Source organism: Lactuca saligna, chromosome 8 (genome assembly GCF_052625555.1).
Source record: "Lactuca saligna cultivar CGN05327 chromosome 8, ASM5262555v1, whole genome shotgun sequence".
In the NCBI taxonomy this organism is placed as follows: domain Eukaryota; kingdom Viridiplantae; phylum Streptophyta; class Magnoliopsida; order Asterales; family Asteraceae; genus Lactuca; species Lactuca saligna.
This window is the reverse complement of record NC_136424.1, coordinates 80,967,879-80,984,698: the sequence shown is the minus strand read 5'-3', so window position 1 is coordinate 80,984,698 and position 16,820 is coordinate 80,967,879.

Here is a 16,820-nt window from a genome sequence, read left to right as displayed (position 1 = left end):
ACAGTCTCCCACTTAGATAAGTCTAACAACTATTATGCGTATGACTTCAGATCCTGATCTGCAATCGTAGCTTTCCAAAGCCGCTGTCAACTCTGATCATATCAGATACGCGTGTCCTTAGATAAGGGATCATATATTCCTCCATTCTAGATATCATATGAGATATGATTTCAAATCATTCTCTTTGTACTATATCTCGATTTCCGATTTATGACGACAGACTAACTGAACAAATCAAATTAGCCCTAGCCCGGCCGAGCATTTACGTATGTCTTCACTAAACCATCGAGGGGCCCAAAGATATCGCTTTTATTCTTTGAATAAAAGGAACGGATAAACTTTGATACAATGCTTGCTTGCACTCACTCACCGAATTACACACAACAATATGTTTTATAACACCAAGTTACTGGTGCGTTTACATATTATCAATGTGCAACCGATCAGCAAGATACAACTCACACATCTCGGTTTCAAGAATATAAGATGTTATCGTCTCACTAATCACTCGAGATAGTGATCCAAGTGAGTGTGGGTTTAATCCAATGCTCAAATCATATTCATAAGCACCCATGAACATTGTAGCAAACATTTGCTTATGTCTAATACTTTTCTAGACAATCCACACACCAATTCACGATAGTCTTCATTCATATCTACTTCCAACATATGAACGACTGTGGCCCGTTTGAATAATCCGATTATTCTTAATAAGCTCAATTATTCTGGAAGTCAAAACATGCAAGGTGAAACACAAGAATAATACTAATCCCATATGGCCTCAAACCTTTGAGTATAAACAAAACACGTTTTATTTATCACCATATCGATTACTCATTATTTGTCGTTTCGGGTAATCAACTTCTTACTTGAATTCCAACACTTGTCCCATGCTCCTAGCATGCACACAATGTTTACCTATGGTTCTTACTTTTGGGAAATAGACAAATTGAACACATTTCCAATCATTCTCATTTCACAACTCCAAATCCATTTTCTTAAGTGTAAGAATATCAAATTCTTGTTACTTATAGAATATACTAGATTCTAACACTTTATGCAATGATCCTTTTGTAATGTCACTGCACCAAAGTCTCAAAGACTATTGCCAATGATATTACAAATTCCTCTAACGTAGATTGTTACAAGACAATTCCTTAGATATGATGTCTCTCTTTCAAAGTACATTCCTTTGAACATCCTTTTGCATAAAAGTTTCTAATCTAGACATAGATTTTCAATATTTACTTCCCAATATGGACACGCTTCCATATTTTCCATATGACAACTCATTCTTAATAGAATCTTATCTATTCGTAATTAGGTCGATATGGTCCATCCAATATGGAAACATTTCCATAATTTCTAATACTATACTTCCAACTACTCACAAGCGACCAATCCTCGTCGAACTTTGGATTGTCCTTTGATAGTTGTTTAATTATTTTAGTCAAAACCGATTCTAGTCCCTTTTCACATTTGGAAAATTTTAGAATGGTCAAACATTAAAGCATTTGCAATCGATCCTATACCCATAGCATATGGGACACGATGCACAATGTTTTATTTGCTATGTTCTCAAAATTCGAATTGTGAAGAGGAATGCCGTAATCATAATCGAAATTTTAAGAACACACTATGTACCCTTGACTAAGTTTATTAACATTTCTCAACCTAATCCTTTAGATTTGAAATGAAGCATAATATTCTCTCCCTTAATTATAGCAAAACAACTATTCCATCCTTACAACTTTGCAAAGAATGACTCTTGTTTTCTATAATTAATATTGCCAACTATGCAATACGTGCCTTAATAATCATACAATCATAACATTTATGCTCCCACTATCATGATGATTATTATAAAACATAACACTTATGCTCCCACTAGCTTCGACATGTATTTATAAACATCTTAACTTTCAGAAAAACAATACTTATTGAATTTCTTAAGTTCATGTTTCTAATACTTAGTGCTTTGATAATCTTTTATCAAGGCTTCTTGAACTTATACACTTTTGCCTTAGATAGTTCATATGTGTGTCTTAACAATTAAGACTAATTGCCAAACCGCACAATTCAAATTATGGAAAGGGATGCCGTAACCATGATCGAATTTGAGAATGCAATTTTACAATCACTATCTTTTAAAATCTTTCTTAGTGAAAGCATTTTCTCACAATCATTTTCATGAAGGAGGAAATCTTATGACACTTAGATTTAAACGGTGTATGTGTTCCTATCCATGTGAATTTGTTAAAACCAAAGTTTACGACAAATTCAAACTCATATGGATCGAACTTTCTTAATCTTGATTTCTTGCCTTATGGTAGCACAGCTGCTCACCACGTCTTCCAAGTAGTTAAGCAGCTCACCTTTTCCTATCAATGTACATTCCATTGATCAAGGTCCTTGCCTTTTATGCATTCAAATGAGAACTCATAGGACTCACATGCATAATTAACTCGATTGGATTGGCATAGAAACAAAATAATGTCTTCACGATAGGTTGTAAACCTCAACTCGTGTGCTAGTGATAATCGACAAGGTTTATTTGATTTGTTCTTGAAACTTTTCAAGACTATTAAGACTCCCACTGACTCCTTGACATATAAGATTCTCTTATCAAAACATTTCTTGACAAACAAATATTCAAGAGTTAGTGTAGCTTTTATCAAAACGAAACACTTCATAATTTTGGTCTTAGTTGGTCTTTGTCTTATCCAAGACATCACAACTTTCCACAATTGATGAATGTTAATACTATTCACTCAATGTCACAATCTTGACTTTAAGATTTGTTTTGGAACGAAGTATGATTGACTTCATAATTTGACCATTTCTTCAATCTTTGATTCCTCTTCTTGGACATACAATTGTACCAAGACTCATTAGAGGATCAATTGAGATATGGTTCTTAATCATTAAGACCTATCATAAAGCATAAAAGCTACTCTCCCTTCTTCTTAGAATGGAGAAACTCTTATCTTTCTGCCTACTTGATTCTTCTTATTCGTTTTGCTATTGATCTAAACCCTTTAATCAATTCAAAATTACACTTAATCTTGTACGTGTAATCATATTTACTAAGCCTTTAGTAAATCATGACGAATATCTTTGTTACTCTTATGGTGAACTTGATCAACACACAACTTTGTGTACTCGATCTCCTAGTCCTTCACTTGACACTTTGTCAATAAATTAGTCTAATTTCCAAATACGAAATTTTTCATTCATCATGCAGCCAAGTTGCATGATTCCAAGTTTCTGTCCAATTGAAACTTGGGCGATGAGAAACTCTCCCTATTTGGTAAATTCTCGACATTTCCATAAATAACATAACTAAGAATCATATCCATTCGTTGTAGAAATATGCAAACATCAATTTTCACATAACGATTTCATTGAAAGGAAGTAAACAAATAAATAAATAAGTCAAACAAAATTTATTTTATTTATAAAAGCAGCGGAAAAACATTTGTCCTTACAATGCACAATCTATTCAAAACTATGTAAAAAGAAAATTTCTAACAACTCTATCATAACTATCTAAGCTCAAAATCCAATCTTCAAGTCCATGAGATCGAGATCCATCTCTTGTGATTAGATTCATCTTGCTCTCTTATCAAGCTTCCTTTCTTTTCACCGATCCTTCAAAACATTCAAATGCAATCTTATCATATCATGTATTAAGAATCAATGAATAGGAACTTAATGGAGTTAGATAGTGGATTCTTACCTAAAGCGTAGTCATACTTTTGACTCTCCCATCTCTTAGATCTCTTAGGTAGATAGGGCAATTTCGTCTCCAATGCCCCTTCTCTTGGCAATAAAAGCAAATTGACTCCTTTGGAACAACACATGGAACTACTTCAGACATCGCCTTTCTCTTATGATCAAACTTTTCGATCATTTCATGTCTTTCATTGCCATTGTCTATATCCATAGAGGTCTTGAAGGCAGATTCACCAATCAACTTTGCTTTTCTATTGCGCCAAATCATTGTTGATTCAGCAGCAATAAGCATGTAGGTGAGATCTATAAGTGTCACGTCGTGGTTCATCATATAGTACTCTCTTACGAACTCACTATATGAGTTAGGAAGTGACTGAAGAACCGAATCAACAACCATCGCTTTACCGACAACGAATCCCATCATTCTTAATCTATCAATGTGTGACTTCATCCCTAAGACGTGTGCACACACCGACTTGCCCTCTTTATGTTCACTTGCCAAAAGGGCTTGAGTGATATTGAACCTTTCAATTTTACAATCTTGTGGGTTAGGGAGAATAATTGGAGGAGGAGGAGGAAGTGAAGCATGATTTCTTGTTCCTCGATCGAATCGTGGAATATCATCTTCATGTGGAATGCTTGTTCCACGGGACTTGAGAAGACCATAGTTGTCGAACTTTGACATCGGGAGAAAAACGAATTCAAGTTAGTTGATTGATTGAGTCCTTGGTAAATCACCCAAATGAAATTCCAAGGCTAGGACCCAACACAATATCCTACAACTCGGGAGAGGGATGCCGTAACCCAAATTGCAGAACATTTGAAGGTAAGTGAATGACGATTCACTAGTTTCCACCATGAAAAATGAAAAAGAAATTTAAGTTTTAAATCTATGAAAACTCCTAGATCCTTTGAGATTCATTGAACATTTCAATGGCATGTTTAAATCTCAATATGCCCCTCTAGTTTGTGACTGGGATGCCGAGGATCACAAAGCGGGTGTGAATAACCATGCAAACTACATGGTGCCCTCACATGTTACAATCACCTATTCGATGTGCCGGTAAACCACACACGCTCCACCGAACTATGACAAACATTGAGTCACCCTTTGCTACCTTTGCTTAGAACCATTTAGTGTGCCGGTAAACCACACACGCTCCACTAACGTCTTCGCAAGGGCACAAAGTGTAATTTCATGGAATTGCATCAATTCACTTTTGCCTAAGTAACTAAGATTGGGAATTTGAAAAACATTTAGTTACTTTGTATTTCATTATACTTATAATGGAAGGTTTCATCCTATCCTACCCGTTCGGCTAACGACCCTCCACTAGTCAAGAGTGCGGTGGGTAAGAGTGGATACCCATTCAATCGCCATTTTGTAGGCAATTTCCTTAAACACCCCTTATAGACCAGCTTCGTGAATGAGGCCTACTAACGGTAAGACTGACTTTTACTCATACATATATATATAATGTTAGACTTTTAATGTTATATATAGTATAGAGTGTATTTTATACTTTTAAAATACTATATGGTTAATTTTAACAATTACACTTTTAATTCAATTAAAAGGTTAACCTAAACTTTTATGGATTTATTAAACCTCTTTTAATTATACTCCTTAATTAATTAATAAAACCATAAGGGTGTGATTTGAACTTTTCAAACATTACTAGGGTTTTAGAATTTAACATTTCTAATTAAACCTTTAATCAACTTTTAAATTCCAAAACTTGAGGGCAAGTTTTGAAACCTTTTTCAAAACATTAGGGTTTTAACTATTTAAATTTCAAAACTCCAAAACTTTTGGGTTCAAATTTAAACTATAAAACCTAAAGGGGAAAATATGAAACTTTTCATAACAACAAGGATCAAATAACAAATAATCTAAACTAACATTTAGTTACATAATTATCCATATTTGATTTGTTTAATGATTTCTTGCAAAACAATTTATCAATTTACTCAAAATAATTAATCAATTATCTTATAAGGAAACAATTATCTTGTTAATTGATAATTATCTTTAATTAGATCAAGAATATAGTCATATATATCATAAAATCGGATTTATATTGATCTAACATGATAAGGTAACTATCCAAATGCAAAAACAGCAAGAAATCCCGAGATAAGCATTATCTGACGCTCGAACTCGCCGAGTACCACACTGTACTCGCCGAGTTGAGGTCTACTCGCCGAGTACACTGTGGTACTCGCCGAGTTCCTCAGCCATAAAGCCCAAAAAATGATTTTCCAGTTATACAATGCATCAATACAATTGAAACCAAGCTAGGCTCTGATACCACTGATGGGTTTTGGTCATAAGACATCCTATGTGCTCATACAAACCCTAATGCTTGGATCTAGGTTTCTCTATTGTACATGCTTTGAATCCAAGACCATAAACCCTAATTCTAGCATTCAAGTAATCATATTAACATGTAATTAGGTTTAAGAACATACCTTGATTGTTATATAGCAATAACAATCACAACTCCACCTTGGATTGACTTTGGAATGCTTAGAGTCACAAGTGTCACTCCTCTAATGGCTTACAAACACCATAAGCAAGTGGAGAAGGTATAAAGAGAGAAGTGAGAGGTTAGAATTCGTATCTAGGACCTCTTGGGAAGGGATACCCGAATTCATGACCCTAGGGTTGTTTATATAGGTGTAGAGATAGGGTTTCAGTTATTATCCTTATCTAGTTGATTATCCATTAAGCAACCAATAAGATAATCCTTGAATCCTTATCATACTCGAATTCTAAGGCTTTCCAACCTTAAATTCGTCCACCATATAAATAAGATAATCCTTACCTTATTTTGTAACTATCACATAATTACAAATCAGCCCCTCTAGTTTAATTAATTACATTTGATCACAAAACTAATTCTTAATTAATTATTGACCAATATTAATTAAACAAATATGATTTCTCCTTTAATATATTATTCTTATAACATATTAATAAATCATATTATCCTCTCTCTCTTTATTCATTTCTCCAATCAAGTTGCTTTGGTGAAGGCAACCCAAAAGGACCATTCACCATCGGGTCAGGTACATACCAAAATAGTTATGGACTTAGACACTAATCCAACAGCTACCCCTTTAGAAACCCCAGACCCAGGGGGGTTGCCCCCGGACCCTCGACTAGTCGTGGAAGCTGGTAGACTCCTTCATTTCTATAGTGTTTATCTGCATGCACATCGAGGTGAGTTTCGCCTTACTGTACAAGTGGGTCGAAGGCACCACTGCGGTAGCGCTTGGTTCCTGGTACGTAATTTAAATATACATTTTTGCACAATTATTCTGGAACTCAGCGAGTTGGAGGCCCTAACTCGTCGAGTAGAGGTTAAAATTTAGTGCGGGAAGAAGAACCTACTCGGCGAGTCGGAGGCCCTGACTCGACGACTAGGCTTGTCTGGGTGAAACCCTAATTTAAGGGTTTGCACCCTATTTAAACACCTTAACTCTCCAGTTGTGGCCTCCCTCATTGCCTCCCTATGTCTAGACATCCCTAAATTGAAACCCTAACCTTGTTTGAGTGTTCTTGAGCCAGTTTTGTGTGTTTGTGGTGGTTGTGAAGCTTTAAAAGGAAGAAGGAGCTTGGGAGTTCAAGTGGAAGCTAGTAGCTCCAGAGGTTGTATCCTATTTCCAACTCATTGGAGGTAAAAAGCTTGAACCTTAACCATTTATCTCCTATATCTCTACTTAGGGTTCATTTCCTTAGTTTCTAAACTTTTATAGAGCCACATTCGAGATTGTGTGGTTCTAAGAGGGTACGACTTCAGATCTAGAACCATTAAGGGTTCTTATGGCATAAAGGTGCCAACTTTATTGCCATAAGCATCCCATGCATCTTGTAGACTCCATTTTAGGGCCATTTGGGCCAAATACCCCATGCATGGACGTTAAGTTTGGGACTTTACCACCGCGTTCCCGAGTTCAATTTAACGAGAGAAAGGAAAGGAAATGGGTGGAAATGAGAACAAAATAAAAGAAATTAGTGTTCCCGAGTTTCATTAAAGGAGGGAAGTGGAAGAAATGGACGGATCACTTTCCCTCCTAATTTTCCTTCCGCTTTTGGAGGATTTGGAAAGAAAGAACAAAATGATTGATTTTCCTTCCACTTCTCTCCAACTCGGGAACACAAAATAAAATTTTGTTTTCCTTTCATTTCTCTTCTTTTCTCTCATGATTTTCTTTTCTCTTCTCTTCTTTTCTTTTGTTAAACTTGGGAACGAGGCGTACATATATTATGGACCCTAGGAGGTCAAATCTATGTTTTGGATGCATTAAGACCAACTGAAATCGAGTGTATAGTTTTGGACATAGAGGGACTCGGTGAGTCACTCATGCGACTCGACAAGTCAGGACGCATTTCCCACTAAATCCATTATGATAATGAACCATGTGTTAAGTTAGATGAACACTTAGTTGGTTAGGCTCATTAAGGACCCGTGAATCATGGGACTCGGCGAGTGTATGAACTAACTCGGCGAGTTCAAGGCTATGTCCCAAGAATATGAAGATGGACTCGGCAAGTCAAGGAAGAATTTGGCAAGTCCAACACTAATAAAATCACCTTGCATGAAGATAAACTCGATGTGTCAAGGACTAAACGTCCCAACTAGCATGAAGATGGTCTCAACAAGTCAAAGGATGAACTTGTCGAGTCACTTGCAAAGGGTCCCGACTCTGTGTCATGGAACTCGACGAGTTGGTGGACCAACTCGATGAGTTGGCCGAAAGTTGACTTTGACTTTGGCCTAAATTGACCATGAAATGGTAACTAAGGAAGATGATTATGTGTAGGAATTAAGATGAGTTGATCCCGACAGCGAGGACAGTTCAGGCACTTCATGACACTAAGTTGAGTTACCTTCCAGTAGAAGTGGGTCTAAGGCCACAATGCCGACCCACAAGTAAGAGCTTGTAGTTAGATGATTATTTGTGTGATAATTGTCTAGTATGCCACTATCTTGTATGTTCTATGTGCTTGTATACTATGATTCTATGTGGTAGTGGTAGGGGTGAATTAGTCCCTGATATCTGGTTGGAATAGACTTAAGGGGAGGCCAACACCTAGATATGCTAGGCTGTTATCCATTTGGAATAAACCAAAAGGGAGGACAACACCTAGATATGCTAGGCACCTATCCGGTTCGAATAGACCAAAGGGGAGGCCAGCACCCAAATATGCTAGGCAGATATTCGATTGGAATAGACCGAAGGGGAGGCCGACACCCAGATATGCCTGTCAGTATACGCTATGTATGGTATTTGGTATGATGAGGGAACTAACTAAGCTTCATGATTATAGTTTTCGGTTTTGTTTTCAGGTACCTCTTCGTCGAAGGGGAGGGAGCTGACACGGTAGCAGCACATCACACACATGATATCCGACATTATGATGTCTTGGGGATTGTACTCTGTTATATTATTATTATTCCATGACATGTTTTTATGACTTTTGTTTTATGAGTTTATGAATTGATATGATATTGATGATGTTTTTCAGTAAACAGTTTGATAAGAAATACAATTAAAAACAAAATTTTTGGTCATGTTTTTTGGGATGTTACAACTGCCGACCCACTAGTTTTAGTTATCTGCTACTAGAGGGATTCCCTAGGGACTGTATATAGTCATGTAGGATAGGCTGAGGACTTTTGATCTAAGCTCTATTACATGTTCCTTGTTTCGTTGTGGTTCTAGAGTAGTATCACATATCCGAGTCACTATCTCACATCTAAGTATATTCAAACATGCACCCCTTGGATTGTTGATATTTAGTATGTTGCGATGTTGTAGTGATCTATTAGATATGTGACCTAGTATCGAGGATACTACTTTGCTATAATAACTTGTAGAACTGTATGTTATCTGTGCTTACTGGTTATCACCTATGGAGTTCCCTTAGGGACTGTTTGTGGTCATGTAGGACAGCCTGAGAACTCTTGATCTAGGCTTTTGCAAGTTCCTCGTTTAGATGTGGTTCTAGAGAAGGATCGCCTGTTCGGTGGCTATCTCATCTTTGGTTACTTAGGGTTACGCATCTATAGATGTTAGTTGGTGACAGGACTATATGTTGTTAGAGGATTAGCGGGCGGAAGTGAGTCTCCCTTCGTGAATGTTACGGTTCGAAGGCATTATTACTGTAGTTGCTTAGTGTATGCATCATAATTGTACATAACTAAGATTCTATAGCCTGAGAATGTTTGGCTTAGCCTTATTTCTTGTTCTTGTTTAATGAAGGGCTTAGGATAGAATCAGGTATTCGACTGTCTGTAGGGTCAAGCGTTATGTATGATTAGCATACACGAGTGCTGCAGGGTTGGTGGAAGTTTCATGGATGAGTTGTGTGGGGTCTACCGACCAATTGTGTAATGTCTATCCTTCCTCTAGGATGAGAGGATAGAGTGTATGTGTATTTTGCAGGTATTGTTAAGGTTTTTGTGATAATCTTTGAGACAAATAAGGGTAGATGTGGAAGGTAGTATGGGCCCGTACTATTGGAAACACAGGGCCCGTATGTGTAGTAGGGAAGTCACTGATGGGTTTTGAGCATTCTAACACTCCTATGGTGTACATGAAACCCTGTAAACCTTGAATCTATGTTTTCTCTATTATACATGCAAATATTCTTTTTTTTCCAAGGTTTCATCCTTACTAGCATAATATGAGGTATATACAATACAAGAATCTAATAGAATGACATACCATTCGATGGAGCTTGAAGTCTTGAACCTTTAAGAGCTTAGTGCCACAAGTGTTGCACCTCAAATGGTTCACACAACACCAAGAACCCTTGGAATAACTTGAGAATAAGGATACTTGCACCAAAATCGGTTTTTCCCTCTTGTGTACACACACTAGTTCCATTTCATGAACCATAGACCTCTTTATACAGTATGGAGGATTAGGGTTACATTCATGTAAACCCTAATACCCATGACCTTTCATATCCATAGGATCCATGATTTAAAAACTCCATGGACTATCCATGCAAGCCTAGCCCATTCTAAATAAGCATTGGCCCACTCTATATAAATATAAGAGTCCATATTTAATTAGTTCCTTTTGATCACTAAATTAATTCTTGATCAATACTAATTAAATAATATGATTTCATATTAATATATTAGAACTTATAATATATTAATATAAATCATAAGTATCCTTTTTCTCATTTTGTCTATCCAATTGTTTCGATGCCATGCAACCTGAATGGACCATACTACTATCGGGTCGAGTACATACCAATAATAGTTATGGGATTAGACATCCAATCCAACAGTCTCCCATTTGGATAAGTCTAAAACTATTATTGCGTATGTCTCCAAGATCTCGACTAGCAATCGTAGCTCTTAAAGCCGCTGTCGAACTCTGACCTAGTCAAATGACTTGTCCATTAGATAAGGGATCATCTATTCCTACATTCTAGATATCATATGGACTGAGACATGGATTATAATCATTCTCTCTGTCCATTTTTTGTTTCCCGATTTTTGATTTATGACGACCGACTAATTGAACAAATCAAATCAGTCCAGGCTTGGCCAAGCACTTAGGGGTGTCATCACTAAATCATCGAGGGGCCCACATATATCGATTTTATCCCTCCAAGGGTAAAAGGAATGGATAAAATTTGACCCAAGTATTCGCTTGTACTTACTCATCAAATTACACACAACGATATGTTTTATAACAACCAAGTTACTGGTTGCGTTTACATATATTAATGTGCAACTAACGCGCAACTACAACTCACACGTCTCCGTTTGAAGAATATAAGATATTATCATCTCATGATTCACTCGTGATAAAATCCATGAAGCGATTCAAATGAGCGTGGGTTGAATCTAATACTCGAATCTTATTCTAGGAGCACTCATGAACACCGCAACCACTTTTTCCCAGACAAACTACAGACCCTTCATGACAGTCTTGCCTCAATACCTACTTCCAAAGTATGATTGACTGTGGATGGTTTGAATAACCTAGTTATTCGGGAAGTCAAAACATGCAAAGTGAAACACAAGAATAATCAAATCCAATATGGTCTCAGAACTTATGAATATAAATAAAACCCCTTTTATTCATCACCATATTGATTACACATTATTCATTGCATAATGTTTCAAACAATCAACTTAATACTTGAATTAAAACAATAGTTGTCCCATGCTCCAAGCATGCACACTATGTTTGTACAAACAATAGCTATGCCATACACCAAGTATGCACATTATGTTTGTCTATGATCCTTGCTTTGTGAAATAGATCAATTGAACATAATTCCAATGATTCTCATTTCACAATCCCAAATCTTTATCGTAAATGTAAGAATTCCAAATTCCTACCATTTACCGAAATCTGTTAGATTTTAAACTTATATGCATTGATCCTCTTGTAATGACTATGCACAAAGTCACAAAGAATCGTGAGCAGACATTACAGAGTACTCCATTAGAGATCAATTCCAAGGAAGCGAAGTCTCAAATTCAAAGTAGATTCCTTTGAACATCCTTCTTGCATTAAGTTTTCTAATCTTACATAGATTGAATAGCTTCCACATATGGATACATTTCCATATTCCCATTTTGACTATCACTTCTAAACAAGAGTTGTCTCTTTTAAGAGTATGTCAATATGGTCCTTTCCAAAAATTTACACCATACTTCCAACCATCCACGAGTAACCAATCTTTGGTAAACCTTAGATTGCCCTTGACATTTGCTTAATCATTTTAGTTATATCCAATTCTAGGCCTTTTCCCCTCTTAATGCCCTAGGAATTTGGAAAATTTAGAAAAGATAAACATTATAGCACATGTAATCGATCCTATATCTGAAGTATATGGAACATGATTCACGATGTCTCACATAAAGACATGATCATAGACCAGTCTTTTGCTACAATATTTTTTATTTTTATTTTCCATGTTTTCATAATTAAACTATGAAGAGGGATGTTGTAATCATAATCGAGTTTTGAGAATGCAATATATATATATATATATATATATATATATATATATATATATATATAATTTCCTTATGTTGAACCATCCCAACATAAAATTCATATATATATATATATATATATATATATATATATATATATATATATATGTCCTTGACTAAAGATGATTAAAATCTTAATCTAAGCTTTTAGAATTGAAATGAAGTATAATTTCCTCTCCCTTAATTATAGCAAAACAACTTTTCCCAATTGACACTTTTGTTTTCAATACTTAACATTGCTAACTTGCAAAACTTATCATAATTATCATGCTCCCACTGACATGATAAATTGATAATTATTAGCATAACACTTATGCTCCCACTAACTTTGACATGTATCCAGAAATCAGCTGGACTTCTAGAAATCAATATTTTATTGACTTTCTTACCAAAGTTTAGATTTCTGATATGAGATGCTTTGATAAGACTTTATCAAAATCATACACCTTTCTTAGATAGCTCGCATGTGTGTATAAACAATTTTTAGAACTATGAAAATGGATGTCGTAATCATAGTCTCATTTGTTTATGCCTTTGCCATTTCTCACAAGTCCATGTTAGTGTGCCGGTTACCCACACACGCTCCACTAACGACTTTGAGAATGCAAATATCATAATTTCTATCTAATTAAAATCTACTTAGTGAAAGCGTTTCCTCACCATCATTTTCATGAATCAGAGAGAAACCTTATGACACTTAGATTTTGTGATGTATGTGTTCCTATCCATGTGAATATTTCAAAACTATAATCACAAGACAAGGTTAGTGACAAAACCAAACTCATATGGACTAAAACTTGTGCAATCTGAACTTCTTGCCACTTGGCAGCACACAGCCTGCCATTGCTTCCAGGTAGTTATGCAAACAACTGCGAACTTTTAGAAATCAGATACATAGTCAAATTTAACTAGAATGGGCACATAAGTAAGAATATGTCAACACGATAGGTTACAAACCTCAAGTCGTGCGCTAGTGATAAACTACAGCTTTTATTATTTATTAGTTCTTGAAACTCTTTTAGGATCTTTTAGACTCACACTGTCCTCTTGAAATATAAGACTCTCTTGCCAAGAACCATTCCTTGACAAAAAAATATTCAAGAGATAGTGTGGATTCTTATCAAGACAACCACTTCACACAATTGGCTTTAGTTGGTCTTTGTTTTATCCAGAACATCACAACTTACCAATTTCAAATGTACAAGAGTTGAACACATTTTACTCTTACATTTGACAAATGTTATAAACCTTCTTTAAGATGTGTCACTCAAGTTACAATCTTGGAGTATGACTCTAAGACTTATTTTGGAACAAAGTATGAATCATCTTCTTGTTTTAACCACTTCAACAATTCATGACTCCTCTTCTTAGCCATAAGAATGCACTAAGATGTCATTAGAGGAGGAATTGTGATATGGTCTCATAATCATTAAGATGATTATAAAACATGATACTCTCCCATCTTTTCAGATTGAGAAACTTTTATCTTTCTTCCTAATTTGATTCTTTTCATTCGTTCTGCCATACCTTGAAAGTTTTCTAATGTTTTAGAATTATACTTAAACTTGTAAGTATAACCATATTTACTAAACTTTAGTAAATCATGAAGAATAGTCTTGTCGATCTTTTGTGGTGGACTTTGACCAATGCACAAGAATGTGTACTCGATCCCTTAGTCCTTCACTTGACTCACATGTACATGTGAACAAGGAATTAGTCTTAATTTTCCAAAGATGAAAATTTTGATTCATCATACAATACAGCTTGCATGATTCCAAGTTTCGGTCCAATTAAAACTTGGGTGATGAGAAACTTTTCTTATTTGGTAAATTTAGACACTACCATAAATGAAAGAATCAAATTCATATTTCCAATATTGCTAGAAACATACAAACATCAATTTTCCATAAATGCCATTGCAAGGAGATATAAATTAAAGTACAACAAAATTTTATTTATTTATAAAAAGCGGAAAAAACTTTTTCATTACAATGCAACTTTAAATGAAAACTATGCTATTACATATTTCCTAGCAATCTATCATAACCCCTATGTAGTAGCTCAAAAATCCGACCTTCAAAATCATGCGATTGAAATCCATCTTCGTGATCAGATTCAACATACTCTTCTTTTAAGTTTCCTTCCCTTTGCTTGATCCTACAAAACATCAAAATGCAACCTAGTCACATCATGCATTAAGTTCTATTAGGAACTTAACAGAGTTAGATAATGGATTTACCTAAAGCAGAGTCATACTTTTTGATTCTTCCTTCTCTAAGATATTTCATGTAGTTAGGGCAGCTTCACAACCAATGCCCCTTCTCTCAACAATGAAAACATATAGACTCTTTGGGAATGGTACACGGGGCTATCACAGACATAGCCTTTCCCTTTGCTTTTTGGTCAACCGATTTGACCAAGGCCGATCCCTTTCCATTGGGAAGAGAAAGCTTTTATGGACTTCCAATGTTACCATTGTCAATGTCCATGGAAGTTTGAGAAATAGACCTTGCACCTAAATTTACTTTTCCAGTGCACCAATGCATTTCTGATTCATCAGCAACAAGCAAATAAGAAAGATCAATAAGGGTCATGTCGTGGTCTGTCACATAGTAGTCCTTAATTAAGTCACTATACGACTCAGGAAGTGACTGAAGAACCCAGTCAATAGCCAACTTCCTTGGGACAATGACACCCAACATTCTCAACCTGTCAATAGCCGACTTCCTTTGAACGATCTTGAACTTTTCAAGTCTTCGAGCTTGTGGGTCAAGGACAATAATTGGAGGAGGTGGATAAAGAGAAGTATGATTTGCCACTCTTACTAGTCCATGTTAGTGTGCCAGTTACCCACACACGCTCCACTAACGACTTGGTAAGGTACAAAGTGTAATTTCCTAGGTTAGCACCAAATTCACATTTTCCTAAAGTAACTAAGATTGAGAATTTATAAAAAGTTACTTTATACTTATCATTATACTTATAATGAGAATTATAGTCCTTGTCGTAACCGTTCGGCTAACGACCGTCCACTAATCAAGGAAGCGGTGGGTGAGAGTGGACACCCATTAAGCTACCATTTTATAGGCAACAACCTTATACCCCCTTATAGACCGACTTCGTGAATGAGGACTACTAACAGCAAGACTCACTTTGTTCTTATACATATATAACTATTGACTATTAAGATTATAATAGTATAAGGGTTCAATTTTAACTTTTAAAATTCTAAGGGCTTAACTTGGAATTAAAGTATTCATGGGGAAACTTTTCAAATTCCATAACTTGAGGTCAAGTTTTGAACAATTCAAAAACTTTTGGATTTTCATAACTTATGAGATTAGTTAAGGTTTTAAAAACTTTAATGAAGAGACTCTTGAACATCCATAACTTGAGGACAAGTTATGTAGTCCATAAAACTATCTATGAGAAAGGCTTTTCAATTATGTAACCTATGAGTTTTTAATGGATCTTTAAAAGAAATGACTTTTGGTAATCCATAACTTGAGGACAAATTATGGACTCCATTAAAAACATACAGATCAAGAATTAACTAACAAAAAATTTGCAAATAATTCCTATGTTCTACCAAAACTTATAAGTGTATGGACAATCATATCAACAATTTCAAGAATCATATAAACACATATAATACTTGAAATTTTGATAATAACCTTGAAATTGGTTTACCATATTCATTAGCACATCAAAAACAAGTTTTATAAGTCCAAAACAGTTTAAAGTAATGATTCTAGACCAAACCAACACCAAAACTCAAAAATTTGCACTCAGACCTGCCAACTCATCAAGTGCAAGAACTGATTTGACAAGTTGGTTGAATATATGCATGGACTCGTCGAGTTCAATGAGGGACTCGGTGAGTCAACTGGGCAAAGAACAGAAATTCAACATTTTTCAGCAATTTGAATCAAGTATAAAGAAAACAAGCCTAAGATCTAATACCACTGATGGGTGTTGAGCATTCTAACACTCCTATGGTGTTCATGCAACCATATAAACATTGGATCCATGTTTTCTCTA